Source organism: Schistocerca americana, chromosome 11 (assembly GCF_021461395.2).
Source record: "Schistocerca americana isolate TAMUIC-IGC-003095 chromosome 11, iqSchAmer2.1, whole genome shotgun sequence".
NCBI lineage: Eukaryota > Metazoa > Arthropoda > Insecta > Orthoptera > Acrididae > Schistocerca > Schistocerca americana.
Window position 1 is genome coordinate 18,809,472 of NC_060129.1, and position 27,366 is coordinate 18,836,837.

General features: G+C 42.8%; 1 protein-coding gene across 1 annotated transcript in view; it reads right to left on the bottom strand.

Annotated features, from left to right (window-relative positions):
• The window catches only part of LOC124553943 (speckle-type POZ protein-like), a 56,903-nt gene extending 30,529 nt beyond the window's left edge, over window positions 1-26,374 (bottom strand). The window contains exon 1 of the mRNA XM_047127960.1: window positions 26,260-26,374. The gene's annotated coding sequence lies outside the window, so the exon portion shown is untranslated. The remainder of the gene's footprint in view (window positions 1-26,259) is intronic.
• Between the last annotated feature and the right edge of the window lie 992 nt (window positions 26,375-27,366).

A 27,366-nucleotide genomic window follows, 5' to 3' on the forward strand; every position in this document is an offset into this window, starting at 1 on the left:
AACCGCACGGCCACCCCGGCCGGCAAAATACGGCAGAATAATATTTTCTTGTTACAACAAAGATCGTTCTGACATGAATGATTTTCCAAATCAAGCAAGTCTCGAATACTGATGTGACTGATTACTATATAACCGTCATTCGACGTTTCCATTCAACAGGCAAAGTTCACAACTCTCGTGTAGGGGTACTGCATGCTCTAATTCGAAAAACAACAAAAATCAACACAGTAACTATTATTGCAGTTTTGCTTCAACATCATCAGGTCGTTCAATGAGCATTCCTAAGCAATACTCCTGGTAACGAGTTACGATTCCTTTAACGTTAACTTCCTATGAAGAAATGAAGGGCTGAGCCCTACTAAACGGCGTAAACTCGAGCAAAGGGTAGTGTGAACATAATATTTTCCATCTGATAACTCCAACAGTGTGTTTTGCACTACGAATTCTTCCCCCAAGGGTGTGTCCATCACAGCTGGAATTTGTTGCCAAGAATTGAGACACCTTTCGGTCGCCGTGTAAGAAAGTCGACCGACAAAACTACATCACGCGTGCTGCTACATGATAACGCATTCTGTTGATGTGAGGAACAAAACTATCCAGGAGATTGATAGGGAAGTCATCTCTCAGGCGCCTGTCCCTCATAGTATACGCGTAAACTTTTACCGTTTCCCGCTCTTGATCGATCAACCGTCAAGGTAATTCATTTCTGGACGAAAATGCTCTTCAACCTACACTGGTTTAATGACATCGTTAGGACCAGTAGATTTCTGCAGGCGTACAATTTGTAAACTACTTTAGCATCGTCAGATTGTTTTAGATATTGTGAAAGAATATACTGTTGCTGATTAATTTCTCTTACCGATTAGTCTTGTGTTCAATAAACGAATGGAAAACGCAATTAAAATACTGACTGTACTAATACAAATTAAGTTGAACTTGCTACCAGAAACATCACGGCTGTAGTCTATCTTAAGGCCGGTTCCCACTAGAGCGCGGCAGCGCGGCAGCGCGGCGTGCGGCAGCGGCAAGCATTTTCCGCGTTGACGCGGCGGCTCGCGGAATTGGCGTTCCCATCTGGAAGCGGCAGACGTTAGCGGTAGCCAATGACGGACAGCCACTGAGGTACGGGGCAGGACCCACTGAAACGCGCGGTGCGTTTGATTAACTATATCTTACACCTACACGAGGGAAAGACGAAGTTGGGTGAAGACATACCAATTTTTCATTTTCTGTACAATGTGCTCTTTCACATATTTCGTTATTCATGTTTTCTCATTTCACCATAAACAGATTTCATGACTACCGTTCACGATTGTTCACTATCTCCTAACACAGTGAAACAATGTACAACAAGAGAGATTATTCAGATAGTTAAGCGAGACAAAAATTTAAAATGTGGTACGGTAGCAGGTACACGAAAACAGTAAGAACACAAAGGCTAGGTGGAAGGGATGAAAGTGGAAGCCACCTGATAGAATTTCCCACAGAGCATAATGTAATCATCGCCAGCACCTTGCTTAAGAATCACGAAAGATTAATACATATTTGGAACAGTTTTCGAAACCAGATTTTAAATTGTAAGGCATTTCCTGGTGCAGACGCAAACCTGTCAATAGCAAGAAAAGCGTTCTGAAAAAGAAAATTTGTTCACACCGAATATAAATGCTAATGGTTGGATACTATTTTACAAAGGTATTTGTGTGGAGTGCAGACTTGTATGTAAGTGAAACGTGGACGATGAACAGTTCTCTCAAGAAGACAATGGACGCTTTCAAAACGTGGTGATTCGTAAGAATGCTGAACATTAGATACGAGGATCGTGTGACTAAAGAAGAGGTACGGAATTAAATAGAGGAGGAAGAGGAAATTACGGCACAACTTTGACAACAATAGGGGTTAGTTGAAAGGACGTATTGTGGGGCGTCAAAGAGTGAGGACAAAGGGGTTGGGTGATAGTATTCTGATAATAATCATCTGTTGAAATACTATTCTACTATTTTATCTATTAATGTAAGCAGTGAATTTACTCTTCCATGCACTCCTTAAAACATTTAAACCAAAACTGAAATCAGCTGAACACCAAATCTTTCAACCACTGTCTGGCAACTACTGGATTCACTTTCAACTTTCTATAACTATCACTGGCTAGCCACACACACATACAGATATAAGGAGAACAAAAATAAACAAACATTAGTTTTCAGCATATAATTCTGCAGGTTGGCAACATGTACATAAACAAACCAGACAGGAAGGGACATGAGGTGTACACACTGTAGTTACGACTTTAAATCAGAGTTTTCGGTAAAACGTCTACTGCTAGTGACAGAAGAAAAAAGAGCGAACATGAAAATGTGCTTATGTTCCATTATCCAAGTTTTAGTTCAACCTCCAGCTTGTGACCAGGTGACGGGAAACGTATATGTCCGCCAAAAACTCAATTCACTGTAAGTAATCAGTCATTCACGTAAAAAAAGATGTGAACTGTTTTATAATCTGCAAGTATCACAGATCAAAACAAAACTGACTCATTCTAGATTCCACTGAAGATGCCTTAAAGTAAAAGGCGAAACGCGTCTTGAATCAGTAAAGTACACTGGATAAAGAAAAAAGAAAGGAAATAATCAATAGCTCTACATATTTAGTAAATTACATCATATGACATACCTGCAAATTAGTTTCGGTTTAACTTCTCATTCGACATGCTATTAATGCCATTTAAAAAAATTCATCTATCCCTTCTGAAAAACTGTAGTTACTTTCATATCTCGGTAGATAAACAGATTTAGGATATTTATCATGCGACGAAATACATGACTTTTCACAAGTTATCGTTTGCAAAAAAACACATTTCGATTTCTTGAACCGTTTACGAAATTTGCGGTTGATACAACCACATGGTTTACGACGAGCAGGACGAAGTACTGGTCGCGTCGCCGAGCAACCCGCGCGCGGTCACGGCATAGCCCGTCCGCCGACATATCAGTCAATATCTCGAGAACGGTGATAGCTATCGATCTGCTCTCAGCTTTAAAAACAATTTCGATATGTTGACTAAATTTCATACGCAATAATGTATAACCTAAAATGAACTGTACGCAAAGTCCACGCAATGCGTTTTTACCTCTGCACACTCATTCAAATTTCGTGTAAAGGTTTACGTAAATGCGATACAGCAAGTAACCACGACGAATAACGAAAAGAAATTCGGTCCTTTATCGAGAGAATATATCAGGCTGTAACATGACCAAGAATCAAATTTTTCTACCGAATAGTTTCCTTGGAATCGGATGATAAGTATTTCATAGCTGCCGCCGCGTCCGCGCCAGCGGTTCGGCGAAAGTTCGTGTGGCCCGGGAGTCCGTACCTGACGTCACGCTCAGCGCGTTCTGTGATTGGCGGCGCGCACCTGGAGCGCAGCACGCGGCAGCGGAAGCGGTTCGACATGGTCAAACCGCGACGCAGAGCCCGCCGCGCCTTGCCGCTGACGCCATTTCCATGGCAACCACGCCGCTGACGCGCCGTTTTGACGCGCGGCAGCCCTAGTGGGAACCGGCCTTTAATGAAGCATCAAGTGTCTGTAAGACGATTACGCCTATTTTAACGCGAATTAGTCTGTATTTACTTCATGTCCTGTATCATACTCAAGTATTACGAGGATGTGGCAGTTCATAGACGAAATTATGTATGCACAACAAAGAATACGTCGGCAGAAAAGTGGCGTTATGAATTGCTCAGTACCGTTAAGGTTTTCGCTCTGACACTGTGGGGTACGGAAAGTAGCGAAACGAATTTTGGTCGAGCGTTGTCTTAAGATTGCCTTATTGAGTTTCCGACTGCCTGCTTGCAGCTCCGCCACAAAAGAATTACAAATGTGGCTTTCAGCGATTCTCGAGTGGCTAACGACGGCTTTGCACCTGGCAGGCGCGCACGCTACCTCAGAGCTGCAGCGTGTGTGCCTTACTTAACGGCCCAGTGGCCGCTGTGAAAATCACTCGCATTATTCAACTGAAACATGACACGAAAACGTGAAGTTCTGTGCCGTCAAGGAAGTAACTCGTCGGTCGCAGAGTTGCTAACCATTTTGCGTTGTTGCCAAGTTCCAGGAAGGATACCAGCTGACGTGTTCTGGGAGTGAAGTGACTACAGCTTCGTCTCGAAGTTGTGGGTGGCAAGGGCCGGAATATCCTCATTAGATGCCTTATTCGCACTTCTCAAGCTAGGTTTAGGAGCTGGAGTGTAATTACTTGCAATACATCGACGCACCGAGTGCGAAGGAAACGTCTTAGATTAATAACTGCGACAATTATTTGTGTTTTACTGCCTTAATCGGACCGAAACCTTGAACGCGTGTTCACCAGACGCGATTCACAACCTTGGAGCTTCTGCAGCGGTTCAGTTGGCAACGTGTCTTCGCTGTACAACACTGTTACCGAGGTGACTGCCTCTGGCGAAGCCGCCATAAGGCAGGCGCGACGTGGCTTCTGAGTCGCCACCTCTCCTTACACGGATATTCTGCCGTTGCTCCAAACGTGAAGACTCGAGGTGAATTCGAATATTCCGAACGGCGAAAATCTGATTTTTCTATTCCTCCAGCGCTTACATTCAAAAAATTGTTACAAAATGGCTCTGAGCACTATGGGACTCAACTGCTGTGGTCATAAGTCCCCTAGAACTTAGAACTACTTAAACTTAACTAACCTAAGCACAGCACACAACACCCAGCCATCACGAGGCAGAGAAAATCCCTGACCCCGCCGGGAAAAATTGTTACAGTAAGCATCAGAAAAGCGCCTGTGAACCAGTCATAATTACTGGAATCCGACAAACTCCATCTGGCATCTGATAATTGTGGAAAACTAATTTTTTCATTTGCACAGCACCGCAGCATGAACTCGAGGGTTTCGCTGGATTCCTGTACTTAATTTCGTTGTCATCGTTTTCAATGACAGTAGAGGAGGAAAAAGACCATCTGAGTTGATGTATACTTTTCCAGCGGGATTTGAATCTTTGGCTAAAGTTGGAATAGCACATTCAGTGGGTTATCAAGATTGTGAGCATTCACACATTGCTGCAGTATAGTTCATTACCTCAATTTTTACCACAGTTTTTGGTAGATCTGGAAAATTCTATAGTTTCATACACCATTGAGTATGGTTTGTATGCTGTGCAAAATTCATCAAAGAGTGTGTCTTATGAAGCAGAGTTTGCCTATAGCAACAAACGCAACCAATAGTAAGTGAAAAAACGATAAAATTTCACATATAAAAATTGTTTTGTTATGTTTTTGAACTTCCACTGCTATAAGTGTGAATCCTGAATCCTTCCTGGTGATGCTGAGAAAATGGTTCAGATCGCTCTGAGCACTATGGGACTTAACAGCTGAGGTCATCAGTCCCCTAGAACTTAGAACTACTTAAACCTAACTAACCTAAGTACATCACACACATCCATGCCCGAGGCAGGATTCGAACCTGCGACCGTAGCAGTCGCGCGGTTCCGGACTGCGCGCCTAGAACGATGCTGAGAAAGTTTCATAAATTTGTAAAAGTAAAGGCAGTGGAAATTAAAATGTCCTGCGGTGCCTCTCGTATTCCAAATCGGCCCGTTTGACGTCCTGTCCCCCCCCCCCTCCCCCCTTAAACAGTCACAGTTTTATTCAGTCAAACAATGGAAAAAGCAGGATTGAATGTAACAATATAACGAGAGGCAAAGTAGTTGATGAGAAAGTTTTTTGCTGAGAGTTAACCTTTCTCGTCAACATCGTTTGGTTGCAGATGTAATGTAGTAATTAACACAAATGTGATACAGACAATTCGTGCACACCAAATGTAAAGGTATCTACAAAAATAAATGATCTGTTGTTTGGACTAAAAATGCACATAATTTTATAATCATTAAACAAAAATGTTCACGTTTCAGAATAAATAAAAACCAAAACCCACTGATGATGGCACAGTGGTGCCGAAACATGTTTGGGTACCGAGAAAAACGATGTTTTGCTTAACTGGCGGACCTCACATCCAAAAAGTTTTAACTGCCAACACGGCCAATACAAGGAGATGCAGATGAAAATGATGGAAAGTGTCGAAGTTCGCGTCGGGTGTTGTTTGTAGGGCCGAGGGGGGGGGGGGGGGGGGGGGGAATGTTAGCGAGAAGAGTAACTGCGGCTTTGAAAGTTTGCAGAGTTTATCACAAACGGCTAAGCTGTCATTCTCAAATACTGGGTGACGCGTGTCCGGGTATTTCAGCGCCTTGAGTTAGGTTTCCTCGAGACAGACGCTTATGCTTCTAAATGACCAGATTACGACAGCATTTTACATGTTTAAATTCGGTCAATTTACACGAAACATTGAAAACTAAATTTCTGCTGGAGGTTCCGTAACAGGGAGGGCTACGGCTGGAGGAATCTGACGCAGAAGACGCCGTGCCGGACTAACTCTTAGTCCTAAGTGCTGCACTTGATAGTTTTCGCAAACTTCTGTCCTACTACCGTGTCTTATTTCGATGCACTGTGACATACTAACGCGTCGTTTTCACTTGAAGTGTGCGTGGTACGAGAATTCTGAGGGAATCTAGACTGACAGCGATTAAATGACTAGAAAGACAGGAAGTGACGGGCAAAAAATTATTAAACACTGGGCACTGTAATTTAACAGACTATTCGCCATTCGTAGCGACGCTATTTTCTGTTTTCAAAGTAAGACAATGTATTAGAGAGGAGCAGTTTTCTGACGTTGCTCTCTCGTGAGTTAACGCGACGGACGACACAAATCGTGCAGAACGGCGTAACAGCCGCGGCTTCCGGAAACTGCAGTCGGGGCCAGCTGCCCGCCTCCCCCTGTACTCCCGCGCAGAAGAGATGCCCTGAGGACCTGCTGACACTGGCCGCCTGGCCCCTCCCCCACTCCACGACTGACCCGCGCAAACCGCGCGGCTGACGTCACGACTGCGGCGTTGCCAGGTCGGCCCTCGGCTGGCGAGGGAGCGGCTGCGGCAGAGCCGGCGAGGCGTCTACGTCGGTGTCCGCACTGCCGGACCGGACCGGACCGCCTGCCTCCACCCACACCGGTTTGTCTCGCACTGCCGTATACAGCTGGCAACACGAACCCCGTCAGGCCGGCCGAAGTGGCCGTGCGGTTACAGGCGCTGCAGTCTGGAACCGCAAGACCGCTACGGTCGCAGGTTCGAATCCTGCCTCGGGCATGGATGTTAGTTGGGTTTAACTAGTTCTAACTTCTAGGGGACTAATGACCTCAGCAGTTGAGTCCCATAGTGCTCAGAGCCATTTGAACCATTTGAACAAACCCTGTCATGGTTTACACGGGACTCCCAACACCAGATATCGTAATCACATTTCCGAATACCGCTTCTGGGTAGTCACGTAAATCTGTTCTGGAAATCCGCGTCCAGTTGCCCATTTTCCGAACTGCGCAATCAATTTTCACTCCCACGTAAACGCAATCTGTTTTAAAAATGCTTGGGCTGCCAGGTTTGAACTCGTTTTTAAAAGTTTTAGACTAATATGGACGGAGAGGCATTCTGTACAGTGAAAGACAAGCAGAAATATTAGACAAAAGTAGTTTACTCTTCCTCTAACTGCAGAGAAATAGCGACTGTGCTGAGTAAATCGGAAACTACCGGCTGTTTTCCTATCATCGTATCTGCGTAACTGCGATAGCAAATCCCCTTCAGACCTTAACATGTACACATGTAACCCAACTAAACATTGTTCTATTCCTTTCGTAGGACCCATTTCCTATCAGATTCGGCGCATGCTTCGCAACAAATAGAACTGCAATGTTGCCTTCTCTACTAATAACAATCTGACGACAGACTTCATTCATAATTTGAAAGCCATTCGCTCCCCTACAGAAAGTTCTGGCGTTTATAAGATCATCTGTGATACGTGCTCCTCCTATTATATAGGGCAAACTGGACGTGCTTTCACCATCAGATATAAAGAACATCTTTTGAGAAAAACGGCACCAGTCCCCTAAATTCATCCTTTGCCGATCATCTCTTAATTACTGGACACGGGCCTAAAGCCATTGGCGATAACAATATTTTGCATACCGAAAAGAAGGGGCGTAGGTTAGATGTTTCAGAGGAATTGGAGATTTTCAAACTTCTATCTCGTCATGATGGCGTCATTTGCAGCGAACAGCTGCAGCTACAAAATAAAAACTTTTTCCACTGTATAAAGCCGTTGCTTGATCTTCGATTCAGATTTCCTCATGCAGTTTGCCGAAATGTTATTTTCCTGTTACGTCTTTGCTGTTTTCTTGTATGTCATAACTGACGGTTTTTTTTACGTTACAAAATGTATGTTTAAAGCAGATAAATATGTAACTTCATCTTATTATTATTAGAGCTTACGTTATGCCTGAATCAGCTTCGTTACAATTTCATTTGTCTAATTTTGAATGTACAGTAGCGTAGTTTCTGCGGCTACTAGGTGGCGCTCGTAGCAACCCCGTGTTTACTTGCCCACACTTTCTAACGTGGGCTCCTCAGTTTGGTTGCAACCCGTGTTCACTCACTCAGGTACGAGCAGCCCTTAGCGGCTCGCCATCTTGTCTTATTTACAACTTTTCATGACGTCGCCTTTCCGGCTTAGATTATTTTAGAATGTGACTTGTAAGTACTGCATCTCCTTCCAGTCAGTACAAACTTTAGTTTATTAATGTCTTATATACCTGTTATGTTTTAGAACAGTTTAATTCTGAAGACGACGCTCATAGTAGCGCCGAAACCTGGTCAATTTTGACTTAATATTTGTGACCGAGGGCTTATTTCTTCTAAAATAACTTCATTGTTCCGCAAGGCGAATAATGCTTGACTGTCAGAAAGATGGAAATAAAATAAAATCTCAAACTGATGACATTTTTGCCTTCCGTAATTATGTGAATGTATTTTAATTCACTTGAGAGCTCCCGGCCATAGACATCTGATTTGTTTTCATTTTCCGTGAGGGTAAACACAGGGGAAACAGCAAAATCAGTAAATGTAAACACGGATCACGTGGAGACTGCCCACCTTGAGACTGCTCTGCGCATCAGCACCGGATCTACGATAATTCTAAAAAAATCCAATTTTCCAAAAATATGTTCGTCTTGTAGCGCACGTCTTTCTGAAAAGTCTGAAACATACAACATATGTGTTCGAGGAAATGTAAGACATATTATTTGGTGTGAAGTGTGCCAGAGTGCAGTGCCACGCCTCTTCCTAAAGCATTCTTCAACCGCACGTCACTGTATTTCGCTCTGTGGAATTGAAACGTGTACATTTTGTAATGGATGCCACCAAACTATATTCAGGACAGTGGAAACTGAAACCTCTGGTGCCTCTTCTGCTCCCAGTCGGTCGGTTTGACAGCCTGCCCCTATTTAAAAAAATCTCGTAATTAATAGAGGATGGGATTATTTGTAATAGGGAGAACAAGAACTCTCCAGAAAATTTGCACTCTTTATTGCCTATTAGCTAATAACTTGCTGTTTTGTGTGACATAAAATTAAATGTAGGATACATAAAACGAATAAACAAGAGATAGCAAGAAATTACACATTTCTTCAATCCTTAGCTCGTAGCATTTTTTCTCTCTAATCTTGCTATAGCTTTACGTGGCGTGCTTTCCTTTCTGCGGAAGAATCTCTTACCTCAAAGTTCGTCAAACGTTTTGCTACATGAAAAACTGGAATGTCGTTAGCTAATACTGAAAAAGCTTTTACCACAAATAATACCCAATACTGGTGTGGTTTCTCGATCTGATTACATCTAGTTTGTCACTGTCTGCTGGATAAAACAAAACAAGCCTTTCTAATATGGTAGCAATTTTGTAACGCACCAAATATAGGAGGCACTTTAGGCACAAATGGCCATTTTTATAACACGACAGAATATAATCCAATAAGTAACAATATCATATGCCTATTATGCCTAGTACAAGCAAAAAGCTTTGTTAGGAAACAGTTTCACATTTTATTTATACGCACCGGATTCTCAAGCACGAGATCGAAAAGTAGTATTACGAAGTTCTTATATAAATTTGGATTTGTCTTATTCTTCTAAAATTGTGTGGTGTCCCCGTTTCTTCTCCTTCCACGTTCTAACAAACAATCCTGTCACCAATTCTGTAGCTATTTCTGCCACTGTCAAAATTTGTTCGCCGATTAACTCCACTAACCCTGCCAGAATCACAGGTTTAGTTATCCCGCGATTATTTTCCAGTCAGGCGTTTTACGTTTTCTGCGTTACTTCCAGAATAGAACTTAAGTGGGCTGCTAGCCGGGGACTGTACAACGGTCCTTACTGGTATAGCGATCTGGCCAAAAAATTTGTCCAAATTTCATTTTCTTGGATACACCGAGAAGATAATACGTAATATTTCTCATCTGTTATTCCTGTCAGTCGTTTATTTCCATTCTGGTACTCTGAATCTATGGATTTCGCTAGTAATTGTAACAACGCTGATCTTTCGCAAACCCAATTAACCACATAATCAGACAGCGATTGGCATTCATCCGTTCCGCTTTACTCCGTTCAGCTCGTATAGCCCCATCCCCTGTTGTCTGCGGAAAGTTTATTTCTAGATGCGACGAGGATTCTCCTGGCAGAGACATCACGTACACTATGCACACATTCAAAAATCAACTTGTGACTCATTCATAAATCAATTTAAAATGCGTTCAAAAATGTTTCAAGACAGCAGGGACGCGTTTCAAAATCATATGAGTAATCTAGAGACCAACGAGAGCTGGAAGATAGGCGTTTTGTGAAAAGTTTTTCTGGCTCAAGAGTATGAATATGGCGCCCCCTTTTTCCGGTAGCATCCAGCTGCTTGCTGCGAGTGCTTGCACAGCCAACAGCCACATTCCTGTAGCCAGAATCGGGAGAATCTCTACTCAAACCCGACTGAACTGCGCATGCGCATGAGCCCGCTCGTAATTGCTGCAACTAATGTAATGTAAATAGTTGAGATTCACGCTCATCGGAGGCAATTTGTTGTTCTGAAGCATTGCACGGTCTTCCTGAAGCCTTAGACACGTTTTACTGTTGACAGACGCTTGTATGAGCACTGGTTTGTCCTTTGCAACTTAACCTGAATTTTCGTCTTTCTTCTCTCGTTTATGTTTCATTGTTGAAGTATTAATCTGCAGTAGCGGGATACAGTAATATCCCCAGTAATATCCTTTGTCAGAGTATCGGTTCTTACCAGTCAAAATTACAAAAATTTAACTGAAAACTGGAACAATGAAAAATTCCCGGAATTCTAAAAAATTCCCGGATCTCCCGGTTGTCCCGGGCTGTATACATCCTGAAAGAGCATTTTCCTACCACGTGTGTTTATGTGCCACGCCCACTTTTGTCACCCACTGTCAACTAGGCCATTTGGAGATGCAAAATGTGTAGGCCATGTTCAAAAACGTTTGGGAACAAGGTTGAGAAAACTGTTGATACGAGTGGAAAAAATTAGAAGATGGAAAACTGTTGACCGGACAGGGTCGATTAACTAAAACTGAAATAGAAAACTTGCAGGTATACTAAGGCAGGCAATTAGGACAAATAAAGGAAATCTGGAGGCAATGAAGAGAGATGTCCTCTACTGACAATAAGCCATGTCATGGATTGTGTCCATCAGGAGAAAATTCGTGGCGCAAATACAATAGGGTTTAGGCAACTGGAGAATCTTATTCTCGCCAGCATTCTCTTCCTGCTGCTCTTATTACAGCAATTAAACCTATTTTCAGAGAATTGGCTGATGCTGAACTTCTGAGGAAATGTCTGCGTGGGCAGACACAGAACCCAAATGAATGTTTCAACAGCATAATTTGGAACCGCCTTCCTAAAACTGTATTTGTAGGCATGCACACAATGAAACTAGGAGACCATGATGCTGTTATTACATTCAATTGTGGTAATACTGGAAAGTTTTGCGTACTGAAAAAGCTGGGAATTAACCCTGGTGAAAGTATGATCACTGGGCTGCAACATTGCAATAAAGCGAGGATAGCCGATGCAGACAGGTCTGCATCCAAAATGGCCAAGAAAGCAAGACAAACATGCAGGAAGGTGAAAGAGAAGCTGGAAGACCTGCTAGAGGCCAAAGAAGGGCCATCATATGCAGCAGCACAGTTTTAATTGACTGTAAGTAACAAATTTCAAAGGGCTTTTCTTTAAAGTCAATTTCCCTCAAAATAAAATTTTCAGTACACATGCCCCATTATATCAAACTATCGTTGATAAATGAATGACGTTCCCAGAGACTCTGCGTAACATAAAAGGCCACCTCTGGTACTACATTCATTAATACTCCATTAGGAAGTTCACAAAAATATTTTCTGCAGAAAAAGGTAATATTTTTGTTAATAAATTTAAAAAAGTATTTCTTAGAAAATGTAAAATGGATCAAGTAGATTTTAGTACAGTTGGCTCTATTAGCATCACGTAACATACAGTAAAAATATTACGGTGATGCATCAAATAATTTTTTTTTCAGAAATGAGTCAAATACTTGCCTAAATTAACATGGGTTAGATAGGCAGGGCGTGGTCCCCTTAAGGCATTATAGGTAACGTTCAGCAAATTGCACGCAAAGAGATGAGTAGTGCTCTGTACAAAAAATACTGAGATGTTTTTATCTACCATAATGTGGAAGTACACAGGCTCGAAGTTTACAGGGTGTACCGAAAACAATCATCGTATGTGCCATGTCTATATTTCTGAAACTGTTGGACACATACAACGAATTTAGTTTCCTGGTGAACGGGAAACTCGAAAAGTTTTTTCATACCTTTCCATAGGTGTTCAATGTGCCTTCCTGAGATGCACGTCATACATCAATGCGCTATTCAAATTGTTCCCACACTGCAGCGACAATGTCTCGAGTTGCCGCTTCCACAGCTGCTGTTATGCAATGTCTCACTTCTTTCATTGTTATTGGTAACGGAGGCACATAAAGAAGTCTTTTGTAAGTTCCCCCCCCCCCCAAAAAAAAAAGAAATTATCACATACGGTCAGGTCCGGTGACGTTGGAGGCCAGTGAAGCAAGGCTGAATCATGTGGTCCAGTGGGAGCGAATCCATCGGTCAGTGAACCTCAGATTTAGAAATCACCTCCACGAAGAGCTTGCAGCAGCCGACTTTTGTGCGGTTTCATGCGTAGACGTCGGCGCAACAAACGCCAGACGTACATCGGGGCCAAGTTTAGCTGTCGAGCTGCACGGCGAACGGATTTCTGCGGACTCTTTGTGAAGCTATGGCGGATGCGTTCGACGTCCTTGTCAAAGACATTCGGGGACGATCCGGCGATTTGCTGCGACACAAACAACCTGTTCCTCGGAATTGTTCACGCCATCGTCTAACGCTCTGTGCTGTAGGAGGATCCACGACATTGCTAGTACGGAAGACACGCTGAACCCGTATTACTGACCCGCACTGTGCAAAACGCAGAACACGAAACGCTTTCTGCTATCAGGACACCATTTTTATTTGAACTGAACTCGGCGCGCACTACTACCACCTGGTGGGAACCATGTAAAACTGTTTTCTCTCTGCAACAGTACGTTGTTCACACACACATCTCAAATAACATAATGGCTATGATTTTTTAAATTGGACGATTCTTTTTGATACGCGCCGTATATTAATGCCAATCGTTAGCTTATGAAAGGAAAGTACAGTGAATGTTTAGAATAAAACTTGCCGCAAAAACAGAAGCAATTAATATACAGTCGCTTCCGGCAAGAAGTCCTAACATACTGCGAAGCGGCTTCATTCTTGCACGTTAAACAGCCATTGGGAAGCATTCGTACATATTAGACGAGATTTGAGTTCTCTGTAATTTCATGCACGTTTCATGACAAATGTTACATTTAACGGTACGAACACTGTCCAGTTTATCTTGAATTGATTTAACAACTGAAAGCTGAATGTCAAACACACAAAGACAGTGCTTTACTCGGCAGTTCCTCATTGAACACACAGAAAACATTTTATTTACCACGTGAGTTTCCTCCTGCGTGTCTTCACAGAAGGGAACGTCTAGAGTGGAGCCGTCAACACGCCACCTAGACGTAGAACAGTGGGCCAATGTTCTTTCCACACACGAGTCCCGACTTGGTGGAGAGAGATTCTCGGCGGATTCGCATGTGGGGGGCACGTGGAACACGGTGCTGGGCTCCAAACCTTGTGGAAAGAGATCCCTGGTGGTGTGGGCAGGGACTGTGTCGACCATTCGAACACCTCTTCAGGAACTCGTACGGCTGAACCAGCACGGCGTAGCTGCTGTGAGGAGAGCTCGGAATGTCAGGCGAGGCTGCTGCGAGCTGCGGTGTGCCCGGACTGTCTCGACGAGCGATGATGGCCGGCCTCTCGGAGCACACGTGGCTGGTGTTTCTTACGGAAACTGAAGATACTGCACGCGTGCCGCGGCCAGTTCGCTCTCCCGACTCGAGTCTGGGACGCAGTAAGGAAACAGGCTGCATCCACTGGCCACTCTGGGAGACTTGGGAGCAGCTCTGCGGGCGGAAAGGGCGTTGTCGCCTCAACACGAGATTGGTGACGTCATTCACAGCGGTCCGTCGTCTTCAGGCCCGTATTTGTGCCACAGGAGGTCACACGCCCTACTGAGCACGTTAACCAGTTGTCAGAATGTGAGCAAATCCGTCAAGTTGGAAAAAACGAAAATCATTTCTGTCTATTATGCGTGTTGCAGTTGATTACGTCCTGCGTTCTTTGAACTATTACTATCTTTTTTTCACAACTTTGTGGCAAAATAAACGCAACCTTGAAAAATTTCCGTTCCTTGCTTTGATTTTGGACACCAGTGAAGATGTTCAATAACGTTTACAATGATTCCTCTTACTTGTGACACATACCAGGTAGAGGCGATGGACATAAGTTGTGGCGCAGGACTGCCAAACATGCATTCTCACATGGAAACAGTGGGTTCTACTTCAAGTATACCTGTTCTTGAAACAAAATTTCATCCAGCAAACAAGCGTAAGTTTCCACGAAGGAATAAACGATATCGTAAATCGGAATGGTCTGTGGCTTATCCGTGGCTACATTACAAAGAAAAGAGTGGCCTGCTATGACTGCATTCGGTCCATCCACTTAGTGAACAATACAAGACCCAAGAGACAGCTTTTGTTAAAGAACTTCTTAGTCTTCTGTAACTGGAAAAAACCGGAGAAAAATTAAAGATACACGAAAAGAGTCTTTTCCACCGAGGGTCTCGAGCAATTACTCGGCAACATGAAAACAGGACACCTGTTGCTGGTCGTGTCAGATGTCTGCTGACCGATCAGGATGAAGCTAGAACCGCTCTGCTAGTAATTATCAGCTCACTCAGATTCCTGGGTCGAATGGGAAACACACAGAGGTCTTGAAACAGTCTCTGGGGAACTTCACGGCACTTCCAGCTGATAGGAAGCAAGATGGGCCAGAACTGAAGATATGGCTGAAAACGCCATAACCCTTGGTTGCCGCCAGCGATACAAAACGAAGTAGTGGAAATTATGGCTCACACGATCCAGCGACTAAATGTGCAGCAAATAAAAAAATTCACCTTTTTGCAGAATTAGAACAGATTCAACGACGAACTTGGCTGGCACTCTTCGTGTACATAGTGTTGACCCTGACACGCTTCAAATAAAAACTTTTTCTGAGGTTACGCAGTCCGTCGGTCTCCAAGGCTAAACGCTGGTAACTACGATTAAAGACATCCTTCTAGGGCTGTCACTAAAATAGAGATTTTACGCGCCCACTGCTACGATTGTGCAGCTAATGTCTGGCCGGAACAAGGGGTGAAGAAAAACCTACAAGACCGGCCAAAGAGTTGTTATATCCACTGCAGCATTCATTGTTTCAAGAAGTCATTGTGTCATGTACTGGTAACTGTGAAAGACGCTTCACATATAATTCTAGAATCAGCAAAACCGAAAGACGTGTATGCAGATGTTGTGAACGTCTGATTCCGATGTGTCCCACCCGATGGGCTGTAAGAGTGAAATTATTGACATATTTGAGGGAAAACTATAACCGAAACACTGAACGTACCGAGCTCACTTTAGAGACAAAAGATCAGTCCTGCGGGGCTATGTGAAGCGGCCCGAAGAGTTTGAAACTATTTTTATATACACAATGGTCAAAAGTACCCGGCCACCTTCTTGCTTCCCACTATTGAAGGGCAATTCGGGGATGGCGATTGCATCTTTCAACAGGATCGAACACGGCCGGTGGCGGAGTGGTTACACGACAACAACATCCCTGTAATGGACTGGCCTGCACAGAGTCCTGACCTGAATCCTACAGAACACCTCCGGGACGTTTTGGAACGCCGACTTCGTGCCAGGCCTCACCCACCGACATCGATACCTCTCCTCACTGCAGCACTCGGGAAGAATGGGCAACCATTCCCCAAGAAACCTTCTAGCACCTGACCGAAATTATGCCTACGGGAGTGGAAGCTGTCCTCAAGGTTAAGGGTGGGCCAACACTACACTGAATTCCAACATTACCGATGGAGGACCCCACAAACTTTAAAGTTCTTTTCAGGCAGGTGTCAAAGGACTTTTGATCACGCTGTGTAACAGTAGCAACTGAAGCGCCTGGATTGTGTGAGAACTGGTCAGATCCCCACGGAATACAAATTTTAATGCAGCCAGAGTGAAACATTTTGTAGAGGTTCTGAAGCTGGCTCCTGCAAGTCCAACTGCAGAACCCTATGACATGCTGATAGAGAAATCCAAAAATTATTCTAAATACCTAAATATGAAACACACAAATATCTCACAGCCAAGAAAAATTCCAGCGAAATTGCAACACACAGAAACACCATCTGTCCCCAAAAAATTGTATTCAGAACGAAATTTTAGAAAGTATTAGTTCGAAATTCTTGATCTCATTCTGAAAAAATTATCGAGGGGCAACCAAGAGGATTTAGAGAGACTATCCCATCTTGAAGCGATAGTTATTAAGTTCTCCCAAAGATGTCCCCAATCTACACGACGTTTGGGAGAATTGCTTTGAGAAAATACAACAGACTTCAAACTGGACGGGCTTTCTGCACAGCTCGAAATGAAGCGAACCATTGCGACTGGTATACAACAATGTAACGTACCCTCTATTGGAAGAAAACTTACTGCTGAACCAGTTAGGGTTAAAGAACTCCTCCAGGAATTTATTTGCCTCATCATTCTGGTTCTGCCCGTCACCATCCTCAGAGGTCATTCGGCGCTTTGATACGATTTAAAACTTGCCTCAGATGAACGATGACTCAATCCAGTCACCCCTTTACTCCTTTTCCATATTCATCAAGACACGACTGGAATAATTAATCTTATCCATTTCATGAAAAAATTGGTTTCCCGAACCGTAGAAAGGAAAACTACATTTGCAAATTTACCTACAAATTTTTGTCTAAATGAAAACAAAATAAATGTCTATTTCAAAATACGTTTTTCTTTTTCCATTATGATGTGATGCAGTGTTTATAAAATAATAAAAGGTTTCTCTACCCGATTGTTATCCACAATCTATAGTAAATAGGATTCCTTTTCGTAAATGGTCTAAAAAGAAAGTAGGACCAATGTCTTTGTAAAAATTGAAGCAACGAGACAATTTTGCAGAGGACGAACCTTAAAATTGGGTCCATATTATTATTTAACGACTTGTTTCTGTAGAACAGCGCTGCGTAACTAACGCACCTTCCCAGACGGTCGGTATTTATGTATTCTTAACAGTTTTGCTGAAAGACGAAATCAGCAAATGGGTTTCCATGAAACCCCCCGCCCCCTCCCAAAGAAATGGTTGGTACGCCAGTGAGCGAGTCGTTCTATTAAACAGCCTTGACGCCACATCAAGTCTGCTCCTCCGCGGTTTCATTTTTTTTATTTTTTTCTTCTTCACAACACAGCGGACCACGTGAGCAGAACCGTTGTTCCAGCTCCACGTACTGGAAACCCTTTCTTATGCTCCTACCGCGTGCCTGGAGTGCATGGAAGCGAAGGTGGTTACCTTTTTCCAGTATCTATGTCCATTAAAACGTACCACGAACTTAATTTCGTAGAGTACAATTTAATAAGCAATGGCTCCGAAACATGCCACCTAAACTCCGCTAAAATTGAATATAATCTGGCTTCTGTTCCGACTGGCCGGCCGGAGTAGCCATGCGGTTCTAGGCGCTACAGTCTGGAGCCGAGCGACCGCTACGGTCGCAGGTTCGAATCCTGCCTCGGGCATGGATGTGTGTGTGATGTCCTTAGGTTAGTTAGGTTTAATTAGTTCTAAGTTATAGGCGACTGATGACCTCAGAAGTTAAGTCGCATAGTGCTCAGAGCCATTTGAACCATTTTTGTTCCGACTGCTGTTTTCAGCCAATCACAGCACAGGACAACTGTTGCCACGTGAACGGGCACTGACGTCACTCTATTTGTTAATGACGGGAAAATTCCCCGTACAGCTTCGTGTGCGGTATGTGGGTAACAATGAAATTTCCATCCCGACGACAAATTTATTACTCATCTATTCATTTACATACTGATCAGTGAACGTTCTCATCTAAATTCTGGGCTCCATATAACACTACACATTTGCAGCTGAAGATCATACGGTCAGAAACACCAAATGAACGACTAGTAAAGATATTTTTCTCCGGCTTAGACAGAAAACACATTAAACTGCACATGATTATTGATGCACGAATTTCGTGAAATAAAATGTACCAGCAGTACTCTACAAGGTGTGTCGATACTAGCAATTCAGAAATGTGGTACCTGTTAGTACCACTACCCATCTAGTTTGACCGATCACCAAAATGCCGGATAAAACACTCCCAAAATGCAGTATGCGTGAAAAACCTTTAGCAACAAAAACTAATTTACTCCCCTTACAAGACATTCACATGCTTTGCCAAGTAAAGCTTCCCTTTCAGTCTAAGGTACTTAAAAGTTTCAGCACACTGTGCCTAAGCAAGAATGTAGGAGGAAAATAAATGTGGTCTGTCTGTGCACGCAGGACGTCCCGTGAAATTACGACACAGGCCAAAGTAAATATCTGACATCGGCAGGGCACTCATGGGAGAATTCTTTTGTCGTTCTAACGTTTGCTGAAGTTACCTTGCATTTTAGGTTTTAATTTGGAAGGTACGATACACAGGGTGAGTCAGGAGGAAAGGTACGTGTTTTGACGGGTGATGGCATTAGTGATTCTGAACAAAAAACTTGATGTGGATGTATGGCCTATTCCTAATGGTTTCAGAGATAGAACACTTAATGTACATTTCTATTTACGTTCTGTATTATTGTCTTTTTACAATGTACCACACCAACATATATGAAGTGGAGACGAGCATTTTGGTACAGGACGCTTTCGGTCTATCAAGTAGGAAAACTGCCTCAAACTGGCCTACAAAAAGCTACAGCGCACGCGCGAGATTTTCAATATTCTCGCGATGTGTCTGCGCAAACTGTTAGTCCTAGACAAAAAATAAATAGGACTTTTTACCAGCAAATTTGGTTTGTGTACTGACACACGTTTTCCTTGGAATGTGCGCTTTTTGAGTTATTAAAGAAAACCATACAGAAGTAATATTAAACATTCTATCTCGGAAACCATTCGCAAATGGCAAATGTCCACATGAAGTTGTTTGTTCAGTATCACTTATACTACCGCATCTGAAAGCATGTACCTTTCCTCCTCACTCGCCCTGTATGTGCCTTAATTACAGTGCAAATGTGGACGTCAGGCGATGCTGCATAGCAATCCGTTGCCCATTCACATCCAATGGATTACCCGTCTCCAACCATACCGTCTTATTCCAACCTAACCTAGACCTACTCCTTATGCTAAAGATCTGTATATCAGCGTAACCAGGGACGTAGAGAGGAGGTTATATCAGTCCTTGATCCTGAACGTTTGTCTGTTCGCATTCCTATTTTTTCGTTTACTTCAACAAAAAACGTTGAAATTACTCTTTGCGTATTAGTATCAAGAGATTAGCTTGCTGTGATATAAACTGTACTGCTTGCTCTACGTAATAGCAATACACTTTACATTGTAAGCAACTACAGCTATAAGAATGTATTCTCGTTAAAACCGCAGCAGCAGTTGATTAATCCTTTATTTAAGCTAATAAAGTGTTACTCAACAACTCCTGTGGCTTTAACAAGAATATATATGTGAATCCTCGGCTTCTATCAATAGACAATTGTGTCGTAAGGACATTTAAAAAACTTGGAACGAGAAATGTATCTCGCGTCGAAGTAAATGTACACGAACCTCGTTTATCACCGACCGCAAAGACGGCGTAAAATTTTATAGTAAATATTAAATTTAATCTTCGTATCAAGGAGTAAACTCCTTCTATGCAATTAATACGGGAGAATAAAGCTCCTTGATTATTGTTGTAATAGGTAGAAGACCTACTGTACCACGTAAGTTAGATGTTGCTAATATTGTACGTTAAAGTTTAAATGTGCGTTATTTCGATGTACACTGAGCCCTCATGTTCCTTGTATTGAATTAATTTTTCTTAAAGGCGCCTTTACATTGAGCTCAGAACATGTTTTTGTTCGGAACATTGTATGCAACTTGTTCCCTCAACATGTTGGCAACATTGTTGGTTGTTCGCATTCCCGTTTACACTAGCGACCAACATTCCTACGTATTCGCAGTCTGCTGCGGCGAACTGATGAGTTACTTTGTGTATTCACATCTACATCTACATCTACATCTATACTCCGCGAGCCACCTTACGGTGTGTGGCGGAGGGTACTTATTGTACCACTATCTGATCCCCCCTTCCCTGTTCCATTCACGAATTGTGCGTGGAAAGAACGACTGCTTGTAAGTCTCCGTATTTGCTCTAATTTCTCGGATCTTTTCGTTGTGATCATTACGCGAGATATATGTGGGCGGTAGTAATCTGTTGCCCATCTCTTCCCGGAATGTGCTCTCTCGTAATTTCGATAATAAACCTCTCCGTATTGCGTAACGCCTTTCTTGAAGTGTCCGCCACTGGAGCTTGTTCAGCATCTCCGTAACGCTCTCGCGCTGACTAAATGTCCCCATGACGAATCGCGCTGCTTTTCGCTGGATCATGTCTATCTCTTCTATTAATCCAACCTGGTAAGGGTCCCATACTGATGAGCAATACTCAAGAATCGGACGAACAAGCGTTTTGTAAGCTACTTCTTTCGTCGATGAGTCACATTTTCTTAGAATTCTTCCTATGAATCTCAACCTGGCGCCTGCTTTTCCCACTATTTGTTTTATGTGATCATTCCACTTCAGATCGCTCCGGATAGTAACTCCTAAGTATTTTACGGTCGTTACCGCTTCCAATGATTTTCCACCTATGGCATAATCGTACTGGAATGGATTTCTGCCCCTATGTATGCGCATTATATTACATTTATCTACGTTTAGGGAAAGCTGCCAGCTGTCGCACCATGCATCAATCCTCTGCAGGTCCTCCTGGAGTACGTACGAGTCTTCTGATGTTGCTACTTTCTTGTAGACAACCGTGTCATCTGCAAATAGCCTCACGGAGCTACCGATGTTGTCAACTAAGTCATTTATGTATATTGTAAACAATAAAGGTCCTATCACGCTTCCCTGCGGTACTCCCGAAATTACCTCTACATCTGCAGATTTTGAACCGTTAAGAATGACATGTTGTGTTCTTTCTTCTAGGAAATCCTGAATCCAATCACAAACCTGGTCCGATATTCCGTAAGCTCGTATTTTTTTCACTAAACGTAAGTGCGGAACCGTATCAAATGCCTTCCTGAAGTCCAGGAATACGGCATCAATCTGCTCGCCAGTGTCTACGGCACTGTGAATTTCTTGGGCAAATAGGGCGAGCTGAGTTTCACATGATCTCTGTTTGCGGAATCCATGTTGGTTATGATGAAGGAGATTTGTATTATCTAAGAACGTCATAATACGAGAACACAAAACATGTTCCATTATTCTACAACAGATTGACGTAAGCGAAATAGGCCTATAATTATTCGCATCTGATTTATGACCCTTCTTGAAAATGGGAACGACCTGCGCTTTCTTCCAGTCGATAGGTACTTTACGTTCTTCCAGCGATCTACGATAAATTGCTGATAGAAAGGGGGCAAGTTCTTTAGCATAATCACTGTAGAATCTTAAGGGTATCTCGTCTGGTCCGGATGCTTTTCCGCTACTAAGTGATAGCAGTTGTTTTTCAATTCCGATATCGTTTATTTCAATATTTTCCATTTTGGCGTCCGTGCGACGGCTGAAGTCAGGGACCGTGTTACGATTTTCCGCAGTGAAACAGTTTCGGAACACTGAATTCAGTATTTCTGCCTTTCTTCGGTCGTCCTCTGTTTCGGTGCCATCGTGGTCAACGAGTGACTGAATAGGGGATTTAGATCCGCTTACCGATTTTACATATGACCAAAACTTTTTAGGGTTCTTGTTTAGATTGTTTGCCAATGTTTTATGTTCGAATTCGTTGAATGCTTCTCTCATTGCTCTCTTTACGCTCTTTTTCGCTTCGTTCAGCTTTTCCTTATCAGCTATGATTCGACTACTCTTAAACCTATGATGAAGCTTTCTTTGTTTCCGTAGTACCTTTCGTACATGATTGTTATACCACGGTGGATCTTTCCCCTCGCTTTGGACCTTAGTCGGTACGAACTTATCTAAGGCGTACTGGACGATGTTTCTGAATTTTTTCCATTTTTGTTCCACATCCTCTTCCTCAGAAATGAACGTTTGATGGTGGTCACTCAGATATTCTGCGATTTGTGCCCTATCACTCTTGTTAAGCAAATATATTTTCCTTCCTTTCTTGGCATTTCTTATTACACTTGTAGTCATTGATGCAACCACTGACTTATGATCACTGATACCCTCTTCTACATTCACGGAGTCGAAAAGTTCCGGTCTATTTGCTGCTATGAGGTCTAAAACGTTAGCTTCACGAGTTGGTTCTCTAACTATCTGCTCGAAGTAATTCTCGGACAAGGCAGTCAGGATAATGTCACAAGAGTCTCTGTCCCTGGCTCCAGTTCTGATTGTGACTATCCCATTCTATACCTGGTAGATTGAAGTCTCCCCCTATTACAATAGTATGATCACGAAACTTCTTCACGACGTTCTGCAGGTTCTCTCTGAGGCGCTCAACTACTACGGTTGCTGATGCAGGTGGTCTATAGAAGCATCCGACTATCATATCTGACCCACCTTTGATACTTAACTTAACCCAGATTATTTCACATTCGCATTCGCTAATAACTTCACTGGATATTATTGAATTCTTTACTGCTATAAATACTCCTCCACCATTGGCGTTTATCCTATCCTTGCGGTATATATTCCATTCTGTGTCTAGGATTTCGTTACTGTTCACTTCCGGTTTTAACCAACTTTCCGTTCCTAATACTATATGCGCACTATTTCCTTCAATAAGAGATACTAATTCAGGAACCTTGCCCTGGATACTCCTGCAGTTTACCAATATTACGTTAACTTTTCCTGTCTTTGGTCTCTGAGGACGGACATTCTTTATCAACGATGATAATGTCCTCTCTGGTAAGCCGTCAGGTATTTTATCGTTTCGCCCAAGGGGGGGTCCCTCTAACCTAAAAAGCCCCCGTGTGCACGCCACACGTACTCTGCTACCCTAGTAGCTGCTTCCGGTGTGTAGTGCTATGTCGAGTGAAAAGGAAGAATTGATGACATTTGGTGCTGCATTAATAATACTTAATGAAATAAATAGACGAAGAAAACGACGTAGTCGTAGTCGGTGGACCAAAACATACTGTAGAAGACGTGGCGGGAATGACATGCTTTGTGAGATAAATTTGGAAGACGGTTCTGGCTTTCGCAACTTCACTAGGATGTCGCCGTCAGATTTTGAAATGATGTTGAATGTTATAGGACCAGTTGTTTCAAAGAAAGTCACAAATTTCAGAAAAGCAATCCCTGTGAACCAAAGACTTGCTGTTACTCTTCGTCTTCTGACATCAGGAGACTCCTATCAAAGCCAGCCATATCTCAAATACTTCCGTATCATCCATGAAACGCAGATATTTCAATCCAAACCACTTCGTTTCGTAAAATGTGTCAGTACTACATCAGATTTTTTAAAATAGTTCAAATGGCTCTGAGCACTATGGGACTTAAAATCTGAGGTCATCAGTCCCCTAGAACTTAGAACAACTTAAACCTAACTAACCTAAGAGCATCACACACATCCATGTCTGAGGCAAGATTCGAACCTGCGACCCCGTCTCTAATGACCTCGTTGTCGACGGGACGTTAAACACTAACCACCACCACCACCGAACCTGCGACCGTAGCGGTCGCGCGGTTCCAGACTGAAGCGCCTAGAACCGCTTGGCCGCACCGGCCGGCCCAGATTTTTTACTTTCCTCAATTTTCTTTTCTCTCGTCGGTACTGAGACAAGGGAGATTTACTTTTTTCGTCCACGTCACTGCTGCAGGTGCCAAGCGCAGCGGCAACTTTTTGTAATGAATCATGTTCGATTTCAGTATTTTTGTAACCTGCGGAACGTACATTCCACAGGCACTCCGCTGCCTCACAGAGCTGATGTCTCAGCTGGGAAATTTTGTCTCGTGACCACTCCATTTTAAATAAAAATGAAGGGACATAAAACAAACGCACCACTACATTCCAGCAAAACAAACACCAAAACACTCACTCAGAACACGAACACTAGCTAGCACTGCGTAGCGGAATTTGGTGGTAGCAGGCCACGAACAATAATGTTTCTTTGATCTCTACCGACATAGCCGTGGAACACTGGTTTTGTGTTGCCAACATGTTGCGAACATCGGTAGTGCATTACTAGCCACGAACAATGCTGCGAACTCACTGTAAACGCGCCTTAAGACGTTTACGGCTCCACAATTTCAGCGGCCTCTGCTTCAATACACCCCATTACGCGTCGCCCTTTAATGCAAAATGACAGCGGAAGCTCAGATCGCCCGCTTTAACATGTAACAGACATTTTTTCACAGCAATTAGCTGCAGACGAGAGCAAGACTAGTTTTGAGATTTTACTTTCCAGCTTACGCCGAGAGCCAGGATTTGACTACCACATCCTGAACATGTTGCGTGGGTCCAGAATGATTTCAATACTTGAGTCCATGCTCTTAAAAGTACAAATACGCCGAGGCTAATAATGCATTCAACAATTTTTGCATCTTGGACCACACAATTACACTCGCGCGTCTATTTGAAGACTCCGAACAAATGAGAAGAATATAAATAAATAAATAAATAAATATACTCCTCCCGAAGAGACTTCATAACCTTTTGTTGTCGATCAGTCCACGAGCGAACTGCCAGTTCGTGGGTCCAACGGACATACTGTGAACCAATAGTTCATCTCTGCACTGCCCGATCACGAATATGGATAATAGTGTACTGTAGTAATATCTGTTAATTGTCACACCACGTTTTTCTATATCCCTATGAACAATGATAAAGACATTGAGGACGACTGGTTTTAGCAAAAAAAAGTTTTAATATTGGTGCTTAATGTGCGGTATTTTTTCCCTCATTTAAATACTTACTTTATTAGAAAAAGGAGTGCTGTTTGATAAGTATAAGCCACAGTCAGTCTGAAGATACACGATAATTAATCTACGTGACTACAGTATTAAACCCATAACGGCGAACATTTTGAGGTCAGCGTAAGAATTCATTGATTGCTGCATTTACACAAATACACTAAACACGAAATGGAGCACAACCTTATCTGACTACCCAACAGGCGGAATTGTCGCCGAAAACATTACTCCACAAAAGTAAAAATATCAACTTGCTGTTTGCAAATGCAGGACAGGGAGAAACAAGCTCCATTCCGTTACGTTATTCCTCACCTACAAGCAGGGTAGTTCTATTATACATCAGACGTAACGAGTACAACGCAATATTTCGAGAAAACAATTCAACAAAATGGCGTGAAAACGAGATAAAAATCTCGGCCGTGACTGTGCTTTTCATTCATGCCTATAGTCAGTAAAACAGCAGATTTAACCCGAATTTCGATAGCGCTTTAAAATACCAAGATTTTTAATACGAAATTCGCTAGCACTTTGAGAGCATAGTAACCTTCATAGTTTGCTTTATACGCAATAGCCTCGATGGAGAACACAGTGAGACCGCACAACTACCACGGCCTTTCGAAAACAAATAAGTGAATAGTTCAACATCGCGGGAACGAATGGAAATGGTCACCTTTACCTTATTAACGGAGAAGTAGATATCAACTCGGAAGCTGCAGCACAAAATGCGGACACACGTCTTCACACTAGAAACAGCTCGCTACAAATGCGTCAGACAACAGAAGGCGCAGGGACTGCCACGCTGCAGTGCTGCCAACCGCTGAGAGGGCGGCACGTACCAACTGCAACCAGCCCCCCAGAGGTCTCTGGTCTGCTCACGCAGTACTGGCTCTGGAATTTCTGTAACAATGAGACGTTAAAAAGAATAGACAGAGTAATACGTCTCCATTGTGTCACACAACAATGAAGTACATTATAACGGCGATAGGACTTCTGATAGGTTTTCGTATAAAATCATAAATATAGAATAGAGAAGAAATGTGAAGTGTAAAAATAGCTTTTGTCTGTCATCCCATTCTTGGAAACGAACGATACGTTAATATCCACTTTAACTGCTCCAAAGGAAATTTGAAACCTACTTTTAATAGTCCTACATACGGCTAATAAACACACTCTTCATAAACCCATCTGCCAGGACCACTTCTGGTTCGTCCTGTACGCAGTATCAAATCAGTTCTGGAAATGCGATTTACCGATGCCGAATTTCCTACTGTGTTTTTAAGGTAAAAAAACAATACAACGGCATTCCATCATTTTACCGTTTTAAGCACATTCATTTTATCAAAGATTAAGTATGTAACTCCCGAGAATACGGTCAGCACCTTTGTCCCGTCACGTCTGGCATGTGTAACGGTGCTGGGTGACAAAACCTCGCTCAACCAGCACTGCTCAAGTTATATAAGTTGCAGGTACATCACTGAATGACTTACAAACGTAATGACATTGTTTTGATTTCCAGCACATTTAACTGAACTAGCAGATCGTAGTAACGAAGATTACGAATTTATTTTTGAGTGACTTCTCCTTGCCCTGCAGCCCACAGAGCTTTGTCGCTGCCTCAAGCGACTGACTGTTGCTGCTAGCGCTCCGGAATGTCGGCAGTTTAACTTCCTCGCGATCAATGGCCGTTTTATGAAGTAAATGAACACGTGAAAAAATGTTAATATATGTACAAACAGCATTGAGACTTTACATACAGCATGGTAATAAGCATGTAAACTTGTAA